At 35.3% G+C, this 24,096-nt stretch overlaps 2 pseudogenes; both read right to left on the bottom strand.

The window, feature by feature from the left end:
* Positions 1 to 491: 491 nt before the first annotated feature.
* On the bottom strand, positions 492 to 608 carry LOC118987524 (uncharacterized; annotated as a pseudogene).
* A 13,309-nt stretch (positions 609 to 13,917) lies between these two features.
* Positions 13,918 to 14,345, bottom strand: LOC118987515 (baculoviral IAP repeat-containing protein 5-like; annotated as a pseudogene).
* Between the last annotated feature and the right edge of the window lie 9,751 nt (positions 14,346 to 24,096).

Here is a 24,096-nt window from a genome sequence, read left to right as displayed (position 1 = left end):
ATTTTCTGAGTGCTATGTACCAAGAATTATTCTAGACACTGCTAATAATTCAGTGAATGAAATGGATGCATCACCTTCCTCATGAAGTTTCTATTCAATTAGTAGAAAGTCAAATAGGTATATAATGCAGTATTTATGATAAGCATTGTTGCAAGAAAAAAGACAGAGCTATAATATTGCACTATTTTAGTGAGGGTAGTTAGAGAAAACCCTTCAGAAATAACAGCAAACAAAGATCTGAATAAAGTGAGGAAAAGAACCACACTGATATCTGTGTAGAGAAAATTCCTTGTGGAGTGGATGCCAAGTAAAATGGTCATAAGACAGGACAAGGTTATGCATGTTTGAGTTTTAGCAAGTTCAAATGACTCACAGTGTTAAAATCTATTGCCTTCTGAATCTTCACATATCTAGTCATCATTTTCTGAATTTTGGGTGATATGCACTGCAATGTTTCAGTTCATATTTAGCTCTCATGTAATGTAGTGTTTTGTTATGGAAAATAAAATATTTAAACCTTTAAAAGTATTTTAGACTTTAAAAACAATTAGCAATAATTGTGCCTAGGATAAACCTCATTGGCTACAATACTGCCACTGTGCAAAGCTAGACTTTAAAAACATTGATAGCAACTTTTAAAAACTATTTGTATAACGCACACTATATGTTAATATATATTGTGATTACCTTAATTTAGCATAAATGTTTTCTGGTATTCGATAAATTAAAAATTTCATTTTTAGCTTGTAAGAAACTATATAATACTCAGATACTTTTCCTACAAATTGAACGTCTGGAATACCGGCTTTAGTCATGCTCATTATTACAGATGCTTTATATTTCAGCTTGAATTCTTGGGCTCTGTCTAGCTATCTGAGAACACCATGCTCCAGGTAACCAGTGAACCTTCAGACTGGGTCCTAGAATTAGAGACAGGAACAAATATGAGGTTGTTGATGGGCAGCTTGTAGCTGAGACTGGCTGAGCCAGTGTAGTGAGGAATAAAAAGTAATTGGCTGTCGATTTAAAGTTTTTTTATGATAGCAAAAACAAATATATGTGTGTGAGTACAGATGTAATATATAAAGCCATGTCAACATCCCTAGTCCAACCTTATGAAAACCAGGAACAAGTTGACATAGGAGCAATCCTAGTGAGCCTATAGCAGCTTTGGTGAGTTGGTCTTTTGTTGTCCTCTAAGAAATGGGAATCTTATTCCCTATTCCTTTGATTTCCCCATGATCATGACTTTTCTTTTCTCTATTGTCAGAGTCTCTGACTTAGTCCCTATTTTTATCACTCCCTCTTTGAGTATCTCATGTTCAGTTTTCCCATCAGACTAAGATTTGATCGGGTCAATCAGTTACTGTGGAACATGGAGCATTTATGTCTCTTATGTTGAGCCCATAGATGGCTACCTTTGCCTGGGAGGTGGAATCTTTGTCTAATTCACTGTGCTCCATCATAAGAGCGTCATAACAAACAAAACATGGCACATAGAAATCACTGATTTGAATTTGAAAATAATTGTGGAAAGAGGAACTATGAGATCTATATAAGAGAGATACCTGACCCAGACTAACAGAAAATAACCAAGTGGTGTTCTGCATTTTCTAGAACATAAATGACTCTCTCACACTCAATAGAACTGTAGAGATCATTGTCTTTACTGAGAATGCCTTTTGTTTCCTCTCTATACCTTGTCTGGTATTCAACAAATGGTGTATTGTTATATTCTGTAATGTCTCTGCAAACACTAAATTAGTGAATACTGAATCACTGCTTCTAGGTGAAATGCAGGATTAGATTCCTGTGAGGCTCTGGGCACATTTTTGTCCTCTGTTCAACACATAACCTTGTTTTATGTATCTTTGTTTAAAGATACTTTATTTAACTTTCAATAAAGGTATTTTATTGACTTAGAGTCAATAAGAATATGACTCAGGGCTTTAATGAAGTTTATCTAACTTATGTATTTTCTCCAAAAAGCACTTCACAGTCTTCTAGTGCTTAGGTACACTAGAAAACACTTTGCACTATGATGGGGTGGGGGGAGGGGCATTTTTAACAGTGAGATAACCAGAAAAACATAAAAATGTGGAAAACGTAGCTCTAATTAGACCAGGAAAAGAGAACCAGTTTACAGTATAAGAGCTGAAATAAGAAGATAGGGTACAATCTTGTTTGACCCATGCTTAGAATATGTGTGTTAGATATTTCAAGTTTTTGTGCCACTGTGCATGTTCTTTTTAAAAAATATTTTATTTAGTTTTATAGGCAGGGGAAGGAGGAAGAAAGAGAGGGAGAGAAACATTGATTGGCAGCCCTTCACATGCGCCCCAGTGCAGGGACCAGGCCCACAATTCAGACAAGAGTCTGGGAAACCTGAGAACTTCCACCTTTCAGAGGATGCCCAACCAACTGAACCACGCTGGCCAGGGCTCTGTGTATGTTCTTGAATGACAACAAAATCATTATGAGTCTCGATTTGGGGATTACAAATGTATTTTAATGAGGAGGCAAATTTGCAAACATGGAATCAACAAATACTGAGAATCAATGCGGTATCTATTCGTGACTTCTATTCTCTCTTTCCCACTTCTCTGCCTCTGTTCCTCTTCCAGGCCCTTACAAGGTTAGCCAGTCTGTTCTACACGCTCCCACAGCACCTATTTAAACCTATGAGTATAACACTTAATTTACTATCGATTATTTTCTTCTTGTCAAAACTACAGTGATCACTCTGAAAACGCAAATCATGGATAAACAACCTTGATATTCCCAGAGCCTAGGTGCTTGACACATAGTAGCTATTCATTTAACATCTGTGAATGGAAAGGAGAAAAAGAGAGAAAGGGAAAGTTAGGATTGAAAAATGAGTAATTTACTCTTAATAAGCCATTAACACATGATTCTCTTAACAGAACTCTGTGTTATAGAGTTCTTAACAGAACTATGATATAGCTTAACAGCTATATCATAATGTGCCCTCCAGGGATTTATTTTAATTTTTTATTTCTTTTTTTCTACCTTTAAAATAAGCCTACGATAATGATTTTACTTATTTTTCAGGAATATTTGAAATAATCAATGGGAAAATTAAATGATTTTGAGCTCATTGGAGAGTCTTACATGAATTTGAGGCGAATTATAGCATTAGCATGTTACAGTTTTTGTATCAAGGGGCCTTAAAAATTATATAAGTAAAAATTTCTGAATTTGTCCATTTTTCTTGAGGTAGAATAAATATAATGAAAAATATTCACTTGTAACCAGAATGGTTTACAAATGAGCTTTCTTGAATTGGAAAGGAAAAAGAAATATACTTTTCGGTATTATACCTTAACCCATAAACAGCTCTTCCCCGTCACTGGCACTATGGTGTACCCTTCTCTGAATGCAGAGGCAAGTTTTGTATTGGTTTTCTGGCCTGAGTTGGAGTGTACAGTTTTGAGTCTCTTTCATTATGAAATATTAACATTGTATAAGATTTAATATTAATATGCAATGTACCAAACTGATTCTCTCTTTATTCCTTATTTCACAAGGCCAGAATAAGTTTAGTTAAAAGTATCAGCTGTTCAACTCTCTCTTATTAATATTACAAAATAAATAAACCAAAAAGTAGTGACAGAAAGGTATCAGCTTGCAAATAAATGGGTAAAGGAAAAAGGTTTGTCTCCATTTATTTAAGACACACTTCTATGTATATTGTTTCTTAATTTTATGTAAGGGACTCATGCCATGAGTATAGAAAAGTAAAATCAAGGTTACCTGATTTAATAAAATAAGATTCTTTTTATCTTAGTATAAATACAAAAAACTTGAAAACACTGTCATAGTGTCTTGTATATATAACATAACCTTAGGATTCACATTTATGACAAACAAACAGATGAGACATTTACATGTTTGAAATTACTTCTGCAATGAGGTGGGTCTTCACTTTAGAGTAAATGCTGTGATTGTGAGGTAGAACAGAAAATAATGTAGCCCACATTCTCAAGAACACAAAGCAATTAGGTGTGACACTTGTTTCAAAGCAAGTTATTAAAACAAAGCAGTCTTCCAATTGATACATAAAAATACATTTGTTACATGACTTTAGGTATAAATAGATACTAGAATTATGTAAAATTTATTTTAAAATACTGGTTTCCTAATAGTTTTTAAAAATGTGACTATTTTATCTTCAGTTACTTATATTTTCATTGTTTGTTTAATCAGGCTTTTAAACTTAATACTGATTATGTCCAAATGTGTACAGAGATCATGACTAAAAGTGAACAGAGATAATCATAATTTGCAGTGTTTCCACCTCAATTATATTTCCTTTACTATTTGAACAACTTTGCGAGACTAATTTTGTCTCAAAACTTTTTGCCTGAAATTGAGTCTGTTATCTATTGTTAGATATTTTTAATACAAGATTTAATGGCTTAAAACAATGATAGCATTTATTTTGTTCAAGAATCTGCCATCTGGACAGGCCTGAGTGGAGACAAATCATTGCTGTTCCACTTGGCACAAGAGGCTCAGAGACAGGGCTGGAATCATCGATGGCTCATTCACTCACGAGTCTGGGGCTTGGAGATGTTAATCACATGGAATTGCCACCAGAAAGCCCGGCATGGCTCCTTCACAGCTCAGTGGCAGAGATGCAATGGTGAGCCTCATGAAAGAAAGATAACCATGCGGGAGATGTATTATTATGTAGGGCTGGTCCTCGGACGTCATAAAGTGTCACATCTGTATTTTATTTAGTAGAGTGAGTCACTAAGGCTAGCCCACATTCAACAGGAAAGGAATTAGACTTCGCATTACCAGAGCATAGTAGATGAAATACATCTGGGGGTGGCCATGTCTGGAAAATATAATTTCCCCCAATCGCTTTAGCTTAAGTACACACAGGCCTATCCGAATTCTATCCCTCTTTCTCATGTTGCTGTGGCTGTTGTTTGCCTCATTTTTTATTATTCAGCGGGGAGTTCCAATTATTTTGAGTGAAAAGAAAGTATTTCTTTGAAAAACAATAACAAAACTATTTTGTATATCAGGTACTAAAGCTACAATTTATCAGTGGTTACATTCAGCTGGAGAAAACTATAACTACATTTTTGGAAGTCCTAATACTTCTTTCCTTCACCTCTGATTTCCAAATTATATGACAATTATTGTAAAAAAGAATCATAAAAATTAAATTTAAGATAATAAAATACCATTTTCTAANCATGTTGCTGTGGCTGTTGTTTGCCTCATTTTTTATTATTCAGCGGGGAGTTCCAATTATTTTGAGTGAAAAGAAAGTATTTCTTTGAAAAATAATAATAAAACTATTTTGTATATCAGGTACTAAGGCTACAATTTATCAGTGGTTACATTCAGCTGGAGAAAACTATAACTACATTTTTGGAAGTCCTAATACTTCTTTCCTTCACCTCTGATTTCTAAATTATATGACAATTATTGTAAAAAAGGATCATAAAAATTAAATTTAAGATAATAAAATACCATTTTCTAAATTATAAGTAAAGAAAGCATTGTTCTTGTAAATCAATTTTTAGTTTGTGCTTTTAAAAAAAGGTTTACGTAAGTTTCTTTTGAGCTGATGATATTACTTTGATGCTAAAGTTGTTTTCTAAGGAATATTTCAAACTAGCAATCTCTTTGTTTCTTGTCACCTGTAGCTGTGGCAAAAGTCTGCTTCCATATAAATGAATGAGAGAAAGCATCATAAAAGATTTATTTCTCCTGCCCCATTTTTCTTATTTATTTCTAGCACTCAGCCCATTTACCATGAGCTTCCTCACATTTCAGAAACAGCTAGTCGTCTTTGAGAACAAATTGTGCTATTTACTTCTGTCCTCTGAGAAAACGAATGGTTTCGTGGGTGAGATGTCCAGAACAATAAGAAAAACTTGTGTTGTGCACTCCCAACAGGAGAAATAGATCTTCTGTAAATAACTCCCAGCACCATCATGACAGGTCTCAGTGCTGCACACAGTCTCTCTCATATATTTTTTCCTGTACATAGCTTCAAAGTCTTTCAAAAGAAAAATCAACAGAATGTTGGTATGCAGATATATAGCATCACCAAAATAAAAAAAAATGTTTTTAAATGTTTTTAAAAATAAAAAAGGAAAATAAAGAATTACAACAAAATTGTAGAAAGAGAGTATCATAGTCTCCAAAGTGTTTTAGTTATATTTCTGTATAATTTTATATAGGTACACAAACACACCCACATACTGATTTTAAGTTTCAATGACAGAAAACACTTTAGGTGAAATAAATACAACTAAATGATTTTAGAAGAAAAACTATTTTCTTTTTTTGTACTAACTAAACTGTGGGAGCGACTTTCCTCGCAAGTCCCCCTGTGTGCCACAGATGAGAATAAATATGACTGAGACATGATGTGATCTGCTTAGGGAGGAGAAGTGAGCAGTGGCCAGTTTCTCAGGGGAAAAAGGCCAGCAGTGGCCAGTTTCTCTGAGGAGAAAAAGGCCTCAAGCCCTCTTTTCCAGGGCCTTTTATTGGGTTGTAATACACAGGAATACAAGGTGGCAAGGATCAAACAGTAGATAACATTTCAAAGAAATGTGAAGGCTTAGTCTGAGTCAGAGTCTGTCAGGAACAAGAGTTTTAGGGTTTCCTGCTCAAACCCTTAACATATGAATGAAAGCACTCTTAGCAGAGCAGATTTCACGAGTTTATCAGGAAGTCTTTGTGATGCCAGATTTTCCCCCAGGACACGCTCTAGCAAGGCAAGGAGCTGTACTGTCTCCCCATCAGGTATTCAGGCTTAAGGGAATTAGAGCCAGGAAGTGCTTCTCCCAGAGGACTTGGGCTGTGTCAGAATAGTTGGGGAGCAAGAGTCCATTGCTCCCTCTTTGTTGCAGCCCCCCAAGTCCTTCCATGATGGCCTCCCATATGATCGAGTGTGGCTTAGGTTGCCCCCTCTCTGTGAGGGCTCTTACCCGTCATTGACTTCCGACCAAGCTTTGGGGGCAGGGTTAGGGTTGCTACCAGAGACAAGCTTTGTCTCAGTGGCTGGCACTCCAAAGGTCATTCCTCGCCCTTAGTCACAAGAGGTAGAGATACAATTCCTAAAACCAGGCAGAGTGGTCTACAACACTAAAGTAAGTTGATTATACAGTTCAACACATGATTATGACATATATCATTTTAGTTAAAAAGCAGAAGAGTCTAGCATTTACTATATCCATACTACATATCAGATTTATTTGATAGCACCTTTACATATTTATAAAATCTTAATTATCACAGATATTTTGTGTGATAGACATTTGTATTCTTATTCTTATTACATAGATGAGAAAATTGAAATTGACAGAAGTCAAGCAGCTTTTTTCTTTCTCCCCAATCCACCCTGACCCCCAGAAAAAGTAAGGTAATACCTATTCTCAGCAAATGTATTTAATTCATGATTTGGTACAGTTAAGAAGGAAAATGATCTCTGTTGGTACAGAGTTTGAGAATCCCAAGACCACTTCACATCAGACACAAACTGAAAGTCTCAGGGTCCCTGAGATGCCTTGCACATCCAATAATTTGCTGGAAGAGCTCACAGAATGCAGAGAATCTGTTTTCTTCATAGTTTGGTATTCTAGTGAAAGAATGGAGATGAAACTGAACAAAGAAAAGAGCTGTTAAGGTAGAGTCTAGGAGATGTCAGTTGCAGAGTTCCCAGTGGTTCTCTCCCACTGGAGTACTACAGACAGCACCTACTGCTCCCAGCACTGATGTACGGCGGTATGTGTGGAGTATTGTCAAGCTCATCTGAGCCTTAGGGTGCAGAATTATTCTTGGGGCTCATTCACATAGACATGGTTGACTGAGTCTGAGTGATTGGTCCAAAGACCGCACTGAAAATCACATTGCTAGTATACCCAGCACAGGCAAAAGTCGCCAGGTAAACAGACACTGTTGTCAGGGAGGACATTCCAAGGGCTTTAAAATTACCTCCTAGACGCCAAGGGCAAAGGGTTAACTTGACCAAACAAGTTTCCTGCAGAGTTTTACTAACACAGCAAGTAATGAATGAAAGCATTCTTGGTAATATATGTATCTTAATGATTCAGTAACAACAATACAATTTTATATTACTTTCAAATGGGAAAATTTGTTGTGTTTTCATTTTGAATTGTAAAATAATCTGTTGCACAGTACCCCTTCTCAAATTACCAAATATTTCCTAATGTCTATTTTTCCAACATTTTGCAACAGTTGAAATAACTTATATACATCCACTATGAAACTATTTGACAGACTGATAAGGTTCCTAACTTTATCAAAAAGTATAGAACTGTATATACTTTGCACTAGAAATGATTTTATTGCTCTCAAAGCTTCTTGTTTTCTACTTCTCTTAGATACCAATTTGTCCTTGTGTGTGTTTTTTTTTAAACCCTGACTATCCCACAGGGGAAAGTCCACTCCAGAGATCTGTGCAAAGAGGCAAAGAACAGACTAGGAGTCTTATTCTCTTAGAAGGGATGAAATAATGCCACTTGTAGCAACATCAATGGATCTTGAGAATATCATGCTAAGTGAAATAAGTCAGACAGAAGAATTCAAGAACAATGAACAATGTAGGATATAAGACTGAGTGCAACAAATGAACTAACAAGGAAAACAAACAAAAATGACTGATGGACACGGACAACAGTAAGGCAGTTACCAGAGGGAAGGGGTGGGAGGTCAGTAAAGGGTAAAAGGGATCAAATAATGGTTACAAAAGAAAATCTGACTTTGGGTGGTGGGCACACAATGCAATATACTGATGATGTATCATATAACTGTACACTTGAAACCTGTGTGATTTTATTAACCAATATTACCTCAATATATTTAATTTTTTTAAAGATGGAAAACTCCAAGAAGAGAGAAAGACAAAATGAGGGAACTACAAGTTCTCTGTAGAAACTCAGCTCAGGTCTCTGGATGACAAATAGAAGAAATGTATCTGGATAACTCAAAGCAGTCTAGCTAAGGATTTGAAAACAAACAAACAAATGAACAAAAAAGCTGAACTACAATTATTTTAGTTGCTGCCCAAAAGACAAGGTCACAGTTTGAATCCCACCATATAAATGCTTGCTAAAACAGAAAAAAACAAACATAAACTACATTAACATGTTTCAAAGAAATATAATTGAGTCTCTATATGATTACATTTATAATATCCAGAGTGCAATAAAAATAATTTCTCAACATTATTGATATACAAAACATTAAATATTTCTCAACATTCTGAAGATATATAAAACATTATATACTTTATATATAAACATATTCCTATATACGCATATGTTTGTATATATGTATGTTTGCTGTCTGTGTCTATGTATTTTATATATATACACACACATATATACACATATATGCACATCTGGTTCATCCTTTCCCTTTCTTTTGTACAGGCCCCCAATCTCCCTCCCTTCTGACAGCTGTCAGTCTCTTCCATGTATCCATGCCTCTGTTTCTCTTTTGTCAGTTTATTTTGGTCATTACAGTCTACATATGAGAGATCATATGAGATTTGTCTTTTTCTGCCTGGATTATTTCAGCAGCTGTCTTCTGAATACGCAATCACAGTCTCTGAAGTTGTCTATGGACCACTGCTACACTTCTTTTGCAGGATCTCAGTGTTGACTGTGGGTTACTGCACCCAGTAACCCTCCACGCTTTTCTGCCTAGGTCATGCTCCCATTATGTAAGCACATTTAAATTTCATCCTAAAACACTAGAGTTGCTGCACTACCATGCCCCCATAAAATATTTTTCCATTTTACAAGGTTAATTTTCTTGACTTTTTTTTTAACTTTTGCTTAACACTACACTAATGTAGCATTCAACTGTTTAAGAAATGTTCTGAGGTAATTTCTTTTTATTAGGAAAGTCATAGGTCTTGTGTGACTTTCTTTAAAAATTGACCTAGGGTGATCTTGCCTTATTTTACTAAGTTGTTACTTCAAGCTCTCACTGACACTATTTGAATCACAAGACTTAATGTACTGCTCTATTGAATGCCCACTTTGATACACTAAAAGTTGGACAGCATGTCATATTTCTAATCTAATATTCAGTATTCAGGTCTGCATATATTTCAAACTATGGTTATGAGTCTGTTGACAGAGTCCAGTACATATAAGTTGAGTATGTTGATAGTGATTACAATTGATCAAGGTCCGTTAACATATAAGCTGGATAGGTTGCTAATGAGAGTTAAGGGCTTACCTAAAAACATCAACCCCTAACTATGTTGAGATAAAACCAAAATTAGCAGTGCTTAATTCACAGCTCAGAAAATTCATCCCTGATTGATAATGGCTTCCTCATTACATTTTCAAGAACTTATTAACTCTTTTTTCACTTTCCAAAAGTCTGACCCTTTGTTCTATGCAATTGACAACTCTCTGACTAAATTTAGAGAATCAGAGACTTTAAGTTTGTTCTCTCTAATATTTTCCTTTCCACTTTTATTTCTTTGCATTTTTCTTCTGACAGGAAGGATTTTTTCCTCACTTTTTCACGAAGAATATATTTTATTTCTTTTGATTTCTTGATTTTCCTCTTTTGCATGTTATTTTTTCTATTCATCTCCCAAATGATTTTCAACTGATTTTTTAAAAATTTTGTTATCATAGTGCATCATTGAGGTTTGTTGACTGGCCTTAACCCATTATCTGTTTACTTTGAAATTGTTCTTCATGGCTTTGGTCTTCACCACTTTGTTAAATGGTTCTTTAACATCATTTATCAAAGAATAAAGAATGATTCTTTAATCTTTAATGATTAAATAAATGATTCTTTATTAAAGAAAGACCTTTATTTTAAAGGTGACTAGTGCTTCCTCCTTTCAGTTCACATTCCCGTTGACCACCAGGAACCATTGACACTACTACCCATTTTCTTACTGTTCAGTTCAGTTCAACCAATAGCAATTACCTACTAAACATGTTTCTGGAATTGATTTATCCATATGACTCCTGGTATTTCTTTTCTTCTCATATATCCTCACTTTGCTTTGGTGATTCAGGGTTTCAGGACAATGGAGTATCAAATGAAAATTTAATTACCCCTGTTTAATTTCTAAGAGGGAAGGCTTTGATTTGTACCTTCAAGGTAGATATTTGCAAGAGTGCTCCTTATGATGCTTTCATGGTAAGGAATTCACTTATGGTGGTCACCCTAATTCACATGGTAGCTTTTTAATGAGGGGCAATTAAGAGGAAAAAGATTTCTGTTTACACTTGTGTTACAACATTTACGAATTCCCTAAGAATATAATATACATTATAATGCTGTTTTTCCATATCTTGATTCATATACTTTTAATTAGACTGTGACCACTAGCCTAATCCCCAACTCTTTGAAGTTTCTATTTTGTCTAAAGATGCCTCCAAAAAAACCTTAAACTAATGTAGTCCTCTGCTTCCTGAAGAGAGAAAGCATTTTTAAAAATCTGTTAATTATAAAATGTATATAATATTTCTTATTCTAAACTTTATTAAGATATTTCTATTGTAAGATATTTTCTAAAGGTTATTTACAGTAGCCTCCGCATAGGTGGATCAGATGATGGTAGTACACATTTTCTAAAAGATTGACTCCTTCCCTTTTATGTTATAAAAATTAATAAAATAACAGAACAAATAATAAGTATTATTTATTGCATAAATTTAACAAGCTCTACATACAGTTCAAGTATCTATTATAATTTCTAATCTCATAATTATAAATCACCAAGGGCACTTGCTCTCAAGACATTATTTGTGTATAGTCTATTCCTGTGCCTTGCCTTTCTTTTTGCAGCAGGTTTAAATAAATGTGTCATTCAGATGTTCTGCACACCACAGTGTTTATGGAAACTTGTGCTGACTATGCAGGTGTCATGTGGAATTTTCAAAATGCTCATGTTAAGACAAGAAACCTACATAATCAATTTGCAAATTATCCTTCATTATTCCAAATTTAAATTAAGAAAATAATGCCTAAAGGAAATTCAGACTAAAAAATCTACTTTGTCACACTGTTTCCACAGGAAATATATATTCTGTCTTCTCTAGGACATCACTGCCTTTAAATATGAAGAAATAAAGATGAACTCTTAAAATTACACTGTGTATTTGCATAATTGGGCTTTTATTATTTTTCTTCATGGACTATGAGTAAAAATTCCTCAAAACTGATCTAATTATCATATTTTGGGTAATACTTATTGTTTTTTCCCAAACTTAAGGGTGTGAAACCCAACAGAGCTAACAAAATAATATTCTCTTGACTCATTTTTAACATCAGTTTGATTCATTTTAAAATTAAATTTGTAGAGCAGACATTAGCTAGTAAGATTATGTAAGTTGTAAGTGTGCATTTCTGTGATACATGATCTGTATATTGTATTGTGTGCCCACCACCCAAAGTCAAATCATATTCTGTCAACACATTCTTTGACCCCTTAACTCTTTAATATCTCTCCATCCCACTTCCCTCTGGCAACCACCATATTGTTGTCTGCATGTCCTCAGCCATAAGAAAAGATGAAATGCTGTCATTTGTGACAACATGGATGGACTTTGAGAATGTCATGCTAAGCAAAATAAGACAGTCACAAAAAGTTAAGAACCATATTATTTCATTTATAGGTGGAATGTAAAACTGAAAGCAACAAATAAACAAGAATATGAAATAAAAGCTCATTTTTACTCATTTTTGAGACCTCTTCATTAAGTGTGTTATTAGATCTAAGGGTATCTCCTGTGGCATAAAATGGCAAATGAAATTGGTTAATTTAAAACTTTTGAGACCTAAAATTCCACATCTCTTGCAGATAGTATGTCATTAGGAAACTGAATAATTTTTTAGTGACTGAAAGACATTAAGCAATATCTAGAAAGGATAATGCTAGAAAATGGGTGGAAAGACTGACAATACACATAAGGGTGCCGGTAAGACATGACAAGTTATAAGAGAGTAGCTAGGGAAGGGCAACAAAGGGAAGACTTGGAGTAGGCAAGAAGCAAAGATGCATACTCAGGCAGCAAGAGAGAAGGAATGCCATACTAGGGGGAATGAGTATCTACATACATGTCCACAATACCTATTGTGCATCTTTTTGGATAGTTGTTCAAATGTTGTATTCATTGTTTAATTGGGTGACTGATTCATTTGTTATTGAGCTTTAACAGCACTGCCTTTCAAAGAATATGTTTGTTTTATTGAGCTTGAATTTATTGACATGGGATGTCTATATTATTTCATTATCATATTTATTTATGTTGGATCTGAAGTAATTTAATTTCTCTAATTCCAAGTATTAATAATATGGGACTTCTGCCTTTTTTCTTGATTATTTTGGAAAGGTTTCTAAATATACTGATCTTTTCCGAAATTCCGTATTTTTTTTCACTATTTGTTGTTATTCTTTTTTCTTTTTTTTTTAGATTGTGCAAATGAAATTTTAAATGGCGTCCTTAGTTCTCTATTTGCCCAGCAACAGTGGACCCATGACTGACTGCATTCCCATCAGATCTCGGCTCCCAGCCAGTCAACAGGAAGCCCAGACACCGCAGTGGAAGGGCTCTGCCCCTGTGACCAAACTTCTCACCTTTCCACCCTGGCCAGGACCAGATCAATAAAGCAAAAACACCAGAGAAAAAAGAATCAATCACTATACTCGACAACACCAGAGGCAAAGGCAGAAGTAGCCCGTGGTCCCACCTCTAAGAGAAAAAAAAAATAGTTTAAATATTGTCATTTCAAAATTGTGATGTCCTCCTTGCCTCAGGTACCGGCCCGGGAGCAAAGCTGGTCCCTGGGACCATGCCTGGACCATGCCTGGACCATGCCTGGACCATGCCTGGACCATGCTGCACTCTGGGGCCTGGGGTGTCACTTCCTGGCTCTCAGCAGCTCAGTGGCACAGCAGACTTGCTTTGCGGTTTCCTCAAATTCCTTCCGCTTATTGGTGGTATCCTTTGCGACTTTGTTCTTGTGTCTTTCTTTGTCCAGTTTCAAAAATTCCCGGAGGGTTAATTCCCACGTGCCTTTCGAGAGACAGGAAAGCACAATCAGGTTAATGCTTTTTTACGCTCCTCCACGGGGTCTTCATCCTGCTCCCCGCCTTCCGGCTCCTTGAAGCACAAGAAACACTGGGCCAAGCCGGGCTTGTTCTCAGTAGGACAGTGGAGGCAGCTGGCCAAGGACAGCTGTTCGGGGGTGTGGGAGCAGCCCTCCAAAAAGGGCCAGTTCTCAAACACAGCGAGCCAGTGGTCTTTGAGACAGGTCTTCCAGGTCTCAGGCAACTACGGGAAGTCCATCTCACCGCCACCCCTGCACTTACTGTTCTTCTGACAGCCACTTTAAGTCCTTCTGGATTTACCTTTAGTGACCCTGTTTATTTTGAATATAAATAATTCTGCTTATTTTGAATAAAAGCGATTCTCTCTTTCTAGTTTCTTAGCAGGAACTCTAGTCCGTTGATATTAGGCTTTTATTAACATTCCCCCAACAGGGTGGTACATTTTTTGCATTTGACGAACCCGCACTACCACATCATACTCAGCAAAATTCATAGCTTACATAACAATTTAGTCTTGGCATTGTACATACTACGACCTTTGACAAATGTATAATGACATTATCTATCATTATTACATCATGCAGTGTATTTTAACTGTCCTTAAAAAATTCTCTGTGCTCTGTCAAATTTTTACTGAATTTGACACTACTAAATTTTTACTGTCTTCATATATTTTCCCTTTCCAGATGCGATATAGTTGGAATCATATAGTATTTAGCCTTTTAAAATTGCCTTTATCCACTTAGTAATATGAATGACCTATATAAGTGTACATAGACTACTTAATCTGATACTTTGCTATTATTTTGTAACAAACTAATATCTATTAAATCAACTAAGAAAATTTTAAAAATATATGTTCATTCTATATATGCTTTTAATGTTCTCACTTTATGTAGAGCTGAGTTTCTGACCTATATTATTTTTCTCTCTTCTAAAGAAACTCTTATAGCATTTCTTGCATGATAAATCTACTGTTGATAAAATACCTACATATTTTGTTTGTCTTAGAAAGTCTTTCTTCTCTTTTGAATGTGAATTTAATAGGACACAGAATCCTAGGTTGGCCTTAGTTTTTCCCTCTGCACTCTAAATATTTTGCTTTACCATCAAAAATCCTAAACAAAATATTAGCAAGCAACTCTACTAATATATAAAAAAGATTATGCCCCATGACCAAAAGGAACTTATTTAAGAATTGTAAGATTACTTTAAAATCTAAAAAAAAATACCTAATGCAATATACCTTATTAACAGAATTTTTTAAAAGCCATAAGATCATTCTAATAAATACATTAAAGTTATTAGACAAAATCAAATAGACATTTATGGTAAACACTTGCAGTGTTAAATTCCTCAATGGGAAAAAGAGTATGTATAATGTGAATATAATTAAACGTTGTACTTAATGAGAAAGACTAAGTGTTTTATGTTTATAGGATTGCCAGATAAAACACAGGACACAATAAATTTTAAATCTTAAGTAAACAACTGCTTTAGCATCAGTATGAACTATTTGTAATTGTGTTAAATATTATATGTAATATATACTAAAATTATCTATAGTTTATTCAATATATCAAACTTTAACTGATTTCTGGCCAGGTGGCTCAACCAGTTGGAACATCATCCTGTACACTAAACGGCTACAGGTTTGATCCTTGTTCAGGACACATACCTAGGTTGTGGTTTCAGTCCCTAGTCAGGGTAAGTACAGAAGTCAACCAATTAATGTTTCCCTCTCACATTGATGTTTGAAGTTTTTCTCTTTGTGTGTATTTCTCTCCGCTTCCTCTCTCTCTAGAATCAATGAACATATCCTTGGGTGAAGATTAAAGAAGAGTAACTGAGTGTTCTCTCTTTTCATCTGGAAACCATATTCTCTTAAGATTAGACACAAGGCAAGTACACACACTTTAATAGTTTCCACTTAATATTGTATTGGAAATGTTGCTGACATACTGGAGGTTTTGTGGTGTTAATTCTAAGCATAGTGTTCCTATACTAAGGCAAGGTGGAAAAAGTTAAGGGCATCCAGATTAGACTACAGTAAGGAAATTGTCTTTACTTTCAGATGACATGATCCTATATGAAGACAATCCTAAGGAATCTAACAACAACCAGAAAAAAAGAAATCCTAATTTATAAATAGCTTTAGAAACTATTGCAGAAGAAAAATCGATATATAAAATTAATAGTATTTCTCAATTGCTAACAAAAAATAACAACGGATAGAAAATAAAATCAAGAAAACAATTCCACTTTCACAAAGAATTTACCTTTATGTTTGCTTCACTTTTATAGGATGCATTTATTAGTTATGAAATTCTGTTTGGAAGTGTTCCTTTAAACACTTTAAATATTTTTTCTATTTGTATTTAATATTCAGTGTATTTACTAAGCTGTGTATAAGTATAATTTTCTTTCAACTTTCCCTTTTTTGGGTTTCAGGATTTCAAGTCTTAAACAATCTTACCTTCAAATTAAATAAGAACAATAGTAAATTAAACAAAAGCAGGAGTAACAAGGGAAATAGTAAGTAGCAGTTATAATTAGTGAATTTAAACTAAACAGGGACCGTAGTAATGAACAATTACCCCTGAATATAGGAGTAGTTCACAAGTCAATATTGAGATGTTGATATTATATAGATAGAGGAGATAGAGAGAGTATTAGTCTACTAGGGCCTGGGTGTAAAGGTTGGGTGGCTTAAAAAAGAGAATTTTATTTTCTCACAGTTCTGGAGGCTGGAAGTCCAAAATCAAGATATATCTTAATCAAGATAAAGTTAACTTGCCCTGGCTGATGTAGCTCAGTGGATTGAGCACAGGCCTATGAATCAAAAGATCATGGTTTGATTCCCAGTCAGGGCACATGCCTGGTTTGCAGGCCAGTTCCCAGTGGGGGATGCATGAGAGGCAACCATACATTGATATTTCTCCCCTTCTCTCCTTCCCTTCCCTTCTAAAGATAAATAAATAAAATCTCTTAAAAAAAGAAGAACACTTCCTTTTATGACCCTTGTTCAATGAGATGTGGGTGCTCATTTTCAGTCATTTTACATGAGTGAGAGATAGACTCTGGTAATATGTTACATCAAATATATTTCAGCAGATACCACAGTACTTTGATAAAAATTGGTTAGGTATAGCCAATGCTATGTTGACATGAATATTATACAATCATAATATTTTAAAGTTCCTATATTTTTATAAATTTTCAACAAATTGTTACCACAAATATTGGTTGTCATCTTCACAGCAATTTTACATTATAAATATTATTTCCAAATTAAAGATGAGCAAACTGAGGCTTAGGCCTGCATGAAGACCTATACTTGTTAAGAAATAAATAGAAAAGTCAATATTATGTCTGGTTTCCAAGTCTAGTACTTTTCTCCTCTCACCAAAAACAAATAAATATTTTTTTTGCAAAATTTTGGACTTAAGATTAAGGTGAGAAATTGGCTGTTTCCCCTCCTCACATTAAGCTGTTTAGGAAAGAACAAAATTAGCCAAGGTTTTATTATCCCAAGAGATTAAAGAGTTCTTAAATATTTAAAGGCTATGTTCATGGCAATTATGCTAAGTTGTCTCTGAGTGCTGCCAAGAATTGCAGAAGAGCAAGTAGCCAGATCTTAGAGAAAGTTGAATCCTTATAGGCAAGGGTACCGAGGAAACAAATGCCTGGAACTGTATCACATCCCACCGACCAAAAAGTTGAGTTGGAAGTTGTGATTGTTGAAGATTGGTCAATAGCCACCCTGAACAGCATAAATAAAATGTTAATTTTAAGCTTGGCATTCGAAGTAGATTCCCTGAGCTGTAAAACCACCTAAACTTTTATATACCACATAGACTTAGGCAATGAGCACCCCAATACTCTCATAGTTTAAAGAACAAAATATCACCTCAAAAATTACTCACATTGAGTGTGTTCTGGAGTCTTCAGGAGTCTGAGTTCCCAATAAAGCCAAGTTTGATGGGACTTCATTGTAAAATGTGATCGAGAGAGTGAGAGTGAAGATACGTGAAGCAAGAAAAGAGGGAAAGCCAATGCAAAGATGCATATCGCAGTCGGCCAACAGCTGCTTGTTCATTCTAACAGAGACTCCCAAAGGGTAAAATAAAATGCGCCTGAGGACTGACCCTCCAGAAAATGAAAGAAAATATCATACGCCATTGTTCAAAAGTTGTCTTCACCTGGCTGGTGTAGCTCAGTGGACTGAGCACGGGCCTGCAAACCAGAGGTTCGCAGTTCGATTCCCAGTCAGGGCACATGCCTGGGTTGCAGTACGGTTCCTTGCAGGCTAACTACCAGCAGGGGACTAACAAAAGGCAACCATACATTGATGTTTCTCTCCCTCTCTCCTTCCCCTCTAAAGATAAATAAATAAAATCTTTAAAAAAAAGAAAGCTAATGTATTAAAAAAAAGTTGTCTTCGTGGGCAAAATCATCACCTATTTAAGAAATGCATAAGCTGTTCTTAGTGTCTCCCTTTCAGTATTAACAGCAAAGGTCAAGGGCAGAAGCAAGAGAAACTTCCTACATGGGCCATAGAGCTGGTTAGAGTCCACTGCTGAAGTAAGACACCTGTGAGGGTAAGTGTATCTTAAATAATGCATTAGAGATTTCCTATTAAATACTCTCTCACAATTCAAATACATCTTTATCCTCCTCTATGAAGTCTAATATATCACAGAATTGCACCAAAGGGGAAGGTTCATGCCAGTCTCTGAACAGATTTAAGGTGAAAGGATTATGGGGACAACCCTGCATTGCTGCATTTGTCTGTCAGGGTATTCATCCCTCTTTTTTACCTCCCATTTTCACTTACTTAACCCCCAGCCAACATTTCAAATGTGCTGTTTCTCTTTATCATCAAGGGATCTGAGTCCATTCACCCTTGCTTATCAAGCTGGGATTGCTTTAATGACATATTTGCCCCTTAGTTTCTGTGCTGGGGTGTATTTGTTTCATTCTCCTGCTGTCTATAAACAATTCTGTCTCCTGATGGAAATAAGGTTCAATTATTCCTGCCAATATAGTAATTTTTCTGTGCCTGCTGGATTATTGGCATTGAGAACCTCAACAAAACCAGCTGTTACTTACGGCTTTAAGTTCAGTGAAACCTTCATTGCATTTCCTTGAAAATGAAGATTTAATCTTGGACCTCATGTTTTATACTAGATCAGTTGCATTTGACTGCTCAAATATATTTTAAAAGCCAATAGATCCTAAGGTTATGCAACTATTGTATCACTTCCTTTGTCAAAAAAATATCTCTTAGTAGCAGACAGTTTTGTGCATGATACCTTGTTAACATGCTCTTGTAAGAACTAGGGGAGCAGGACTGTGATGCTTGCAGAAATAGTGTAGTCAAGGAATGCAAACCCATATCCAGAGTAAATGCTAACTGAGAAGGGTAGGAGAGGGAGGGACAGGCACAAGGTCTGGGCCTCAGATGAAGTATACAAAGACTATATTTGAATGAAGTAAGTTAAAACCAAAACAGAAGTGTCTGTTCAGGTCCTTTGCCCATTTTTTAATTGGGTTGTTTGTCTTCCTGGAGTGGAGACATGTGAGTTCTCTGTATATTTTGGAGATCAAACCCTTGTCTGAGATATTATTGACAAATGTATTTTCCCATATGCTTGGTTCCCTTTTCATTTTGCTGATGTTTTCTTAGTTGTACAGTAGCTTTTTATTTTGATGAAGTCCCAGAGACATATGAAAGGATGCTCAGCATCACTAAGCATCAGAGAGATGCAAATTAAAACCACAATGAGATATCACTACACACCAGTCAGAATGGTCATAAACAAATCAACAAATAGTGTTGGCAAGGTTAGAGAGAAAAGGGAATCCTAGTTCATTGTTGGTGGGAATGCAGACTGATACATACACTGTGGAAAACAGTATGGCATTTCCTCAAAAAACTAAAAATGGAACTGCCTTTTGAACCACCAGTTCCACTGTTGGGATTATTCCCTAAGAATCCTGAAGCACTAATTCAAAAGAACCTATGCACCTCAATGTTCATAGCAGCACGATTTATGATAGCCAAGTGCTAAAAAAACCTAAGTGCCCATCAATATATGATTTGATCAAAAAACTGTGGCACATTTACACAACAGAATACTACACAGTAAAATGAAAGGAGCTCCTACCCTTTGTGACAGAATGGATGGAACTGGAGAGCATTATGCTAAGTGAAATAAGCCAGGTGGTAAAAGACAAATATCATATGATCTCACCTTTAAGTGGAACCTAATCAATAAAGCAAACAAGCAAGGAAAATATAACCAGAGACACAGAAATAAAGAACAAACTGAGTAATCAGAGGCAAGGGGGGAGGGGGATAATGGAAGAAAGAAGAGAAAATGTCATCAAGGAACATGTATAAGGGCCCATGGACAAAGGCAAAACAGGGGAAGTATTGCGGGTCAAAGGTGGGGGGTGAGAGGGGAAAAGTAGTGGTGGGAAAATAGAGACAACTTGAACAACAAAATTAGATAAATAAATAAAATAAAATCTTAAAAAAATAGAAAATAAATGCAAAACAAAAACACTTTGCTCAATGTGTGTAAAATAAAATAACGCACCTTACTTGCTTAATGTAGGATTCAAGCTATCAGTAGAGAGGAAGGGAATCCTTAAAATTCCTGAGATTTTATTTTCAATGAACCGTGTCTTTCAAGGGACAAGGTAGAAGATTGCTAGAATTTGTATTCTAAACAAACTCCAAGGCAGCCACAGAGCTGATAGAGCATTTTCTTAGTTGCTTGAGCATCAGATTTCTAACACATTTGGTCATATTTGGACACTCGTTCAGATGCTCATTTAAGGCTGAAAAGTTATTACAATTCCCAAGTCAAGGGCTGCACTCTGAAACACAGCAGTCATTGAGCTTGCTCTCTAGAAAGCTACTTGCTTTATCAGCAGACACCTTCTAACAGTTAAAGACACATGGCAACAAAAACCCTAAGGAGGCCTGCCTTACCTTGTTAAACTCCTGATCGCTCCCTGCTTTAATCATGGTCCTCTCTCTTTGAATAGCATAACACCAAAATAACATGACATTTCAGCAGCTGACATTTGTTTTTCTATAGGGACACTCTAGCTCAGAGTGAAAAATCAGAAACCAAATGCTTCCCTGAAATTGCTCAAATTCCTTTCTTTGGCTGACTCACTGATAATATTGCAGAACACAAGCTTGTATATGGTTGATGGCTGCTAATATGCTTATAAGGGTGAATTCTTCAACTGGAATGAATGTATCAAAAATGCATATGTACCTTTAACCCCCTGTAATTTTCTTCTGTAATCATGGTGACTGTGCATATATACAAAAGGTGGTAAAATTGGAAATAAAATGTTAACATTTCTTTGTGCATCAAATCAATTCTTTGGTGATTTTGAAGAAGACATCATAGGAGTAATAGCTTAGATTGATTAATATAAACACCTTTCTGTTAGAAAATGGGAGATAAAAGATATAATAATGACAAATCCAAAATGCTTTACAAGAGCTAATATGACCATATACAAAGCATGCTATTAAATAACATAAAACACAATGTGAACAAAAGAAAGAAGGTAGCATGAGGCCTATAATAAGTGTTAAAAGTAAAGATTTTCATTACTCTGAATTTGTTATATAAGAGTAATATAGTTGCAATCAGAATCTTTATAGGCTTACTTTTGTTATTTTTAACTTGATGAATTTATTATTAGATTCATATGGAGTGATAGGTGTTTGAAATAGCCAAAATTGTTGAAAAGAAAGTACTTAAACATGCCATATATTAAAGTTAACTTTAATATTTTAGTAATTAAAACAATTTATTTCACAGAGACAGTGCAAGAATAGGTATGAAAAAGAGACTAGTGCTTCCGAAAGCAGGATGGTGAGACAGGAGCCATTATGAATGTATTTTATATGAGAGCCGGCATTTGTACCTCCCACCTCACTGTTAAGACGTGCTTTATCAACTTCCAAATTATGTAGTTGCCCTTTTGATATTCTTCTAAAGGAAAACTAAAAGGAGATCAAAGATATTACACCATGTGGGTCCATAGATGTCAATATTTATTGCAGACTTGCAAGATACTCATGGGAAAGAGAAGTCACTAACATAAATTTATGTACTATGGGTTATGCAGTACTTCAGGTTTGTGCAACAAATTATATAATGCAGTCTTGACCGAACTTGATAGAAAAAATCTTGCTGTGTTAGTTTGGATCATCACAGAAGCTGCTAATTATTTGGGGGTACACAATTGATTTGGGAAGTAACTTCTGGAAGCACTGATAAGATAGTGGGGGAGTGAGATGGAGCAAAGAGAAGGAAGCCAATACAGGTGTTTAATGGGCAGATCTCTGCTGTGGGCCACTAAGACTTAATCCCTCTAAGAAATTCTGAGGAAGTTAATGTAATCTGACACTACATTGTCCCACTCTAGGGCAAGAAATCTGAATTATTTGTCTACTAACTAATATCTGTGATTTTTGAGGAATGCTCCTCAGGTTATTAACTCCCTTGCACCATTGGATCACTTTATACAGTGGCTGAGAATGATTTCATAATCAGCAGATGACCTTACATAAAGAGGTGTCTGTGCTGCCAGTAGAAGCCATTGACATTTAAGGAACGTAATTTTTCATGACATATAAAGAACAACATGTAAAAGATCAGTGTCTGCTAAAGAAAATGGGCGGCACATTGACATCACCCAGTAACCATACTACATAAAGTAATTTTGTTGATTTTTAAATTCAGACAATACAGTCATATGACAGAGTGCAACAGAATCAACAACATTCCAGCCAAGGAGAACAGCTTCACCAAGTTAGGGGAAAGAAATCCAACACATAGAATTTAGTTATTGTGCTAAATGACATTTCAAATCAGTGTTAGAAATGGTTCAATGCATTCAAAAAGTGTGGTAGGGGAATTAGTTCCTAATAGGGGATAATTGTTTTCCTTGCTGTTCAAATCCACTTTCCTTGCTCTTGTAAAATACTAAATTTTTTCCTGATTTTTCTCTCATGTAGGTCAAGGGGTGGTACATGCCGTTTAAGGAGGGAGAAGTCCACTCAGCAGCATCTCACTACCTGACCAAGTTTGCTTGGGGAAGGAGCTTTACACTAAATACAAATCAATGAGAATTAATCCCAGGACTTCTGTTCAAACTATAAAGACCATCATCTCTTTTCCTTTGGATTTTAACCTGTAAGCTTTAAAATTAAGATTCATTAGCCAAGTTTAAATGAGTATGAAAATGATGTCATAACAAAAAGAGAAGATAAAAACTTTAAAAATACCAGGTCCTGATTTCATTGTTTGAACCCGGAGGCTTCAAGGCTTCGGATCTTCAACCCGAAGATCATTTGGTCTCAGAAATGAAAGGTGAGACTGAGGTCAGACCCATCACTGGATTATTAAGCGATATAAGCCAACAATGTTCTTTATATCACTAAACAGTTCAAAATGGGTTTTAAATTACTTATTACTACAGAAGAGAAATGAAAATCAGATCAATTCCTTGTACCATTATTTCTATTTCTTTAATTTTTAAATTGAAGATTAAATGACTTATATTTAGACATCCACCAACAATTGAAACAGATAACAAACAAAAACTGTTGCAGGAAAATTATGGAAGGAGATTCCTAAAATTAGAACTTTGAAAAGCCTTTCTTTGCCTGACTCTGACAATAGTAACATAAGGGAAAATATCATCATCAAAAAATTAGCTCAAATGGTACTGCAAAGAAGCCTGAAAGATTCCTTACTGAGGGCGATATTTTAAAAAGGCAAAGTAACAATCTCATGAGCAAAAAAAGAGCTCCAACAAATCAAGAAAAATAAGATGAATAGATGTAAAGTGGGCCATATATTTAAAAAAACACAATAGTAAATAAAGGCAAATAAAAGTAAACTATTTAGTTTAAAATATTTAAAATATTTTATTTTAACTACAAG

Source organism: Sturnira hondurensis, unplaced genomic scaffold (genome assembly GCF_014824575.4).
Source record: "Sturnira hondurensis isolate 20B ecotype Veracruz unplaced genomic scaffold, ASM1482457v3 Scaffold0005279, whole genome shotgun sequence".
In the NCBI taxonomy this organism is placed as follows: domain Eukaryota; kingdom Metazoa; phylum Chordata; class Mammalia; order Chiroptera; family Phyllostomidae; genus Sturnira; species Sturnira hondurensis.
The sequence above is the reverse complement of the archived record's forward strand: the minus strand, read 5'-3'. Positions and strand labels throughout refer to the sequence as shown.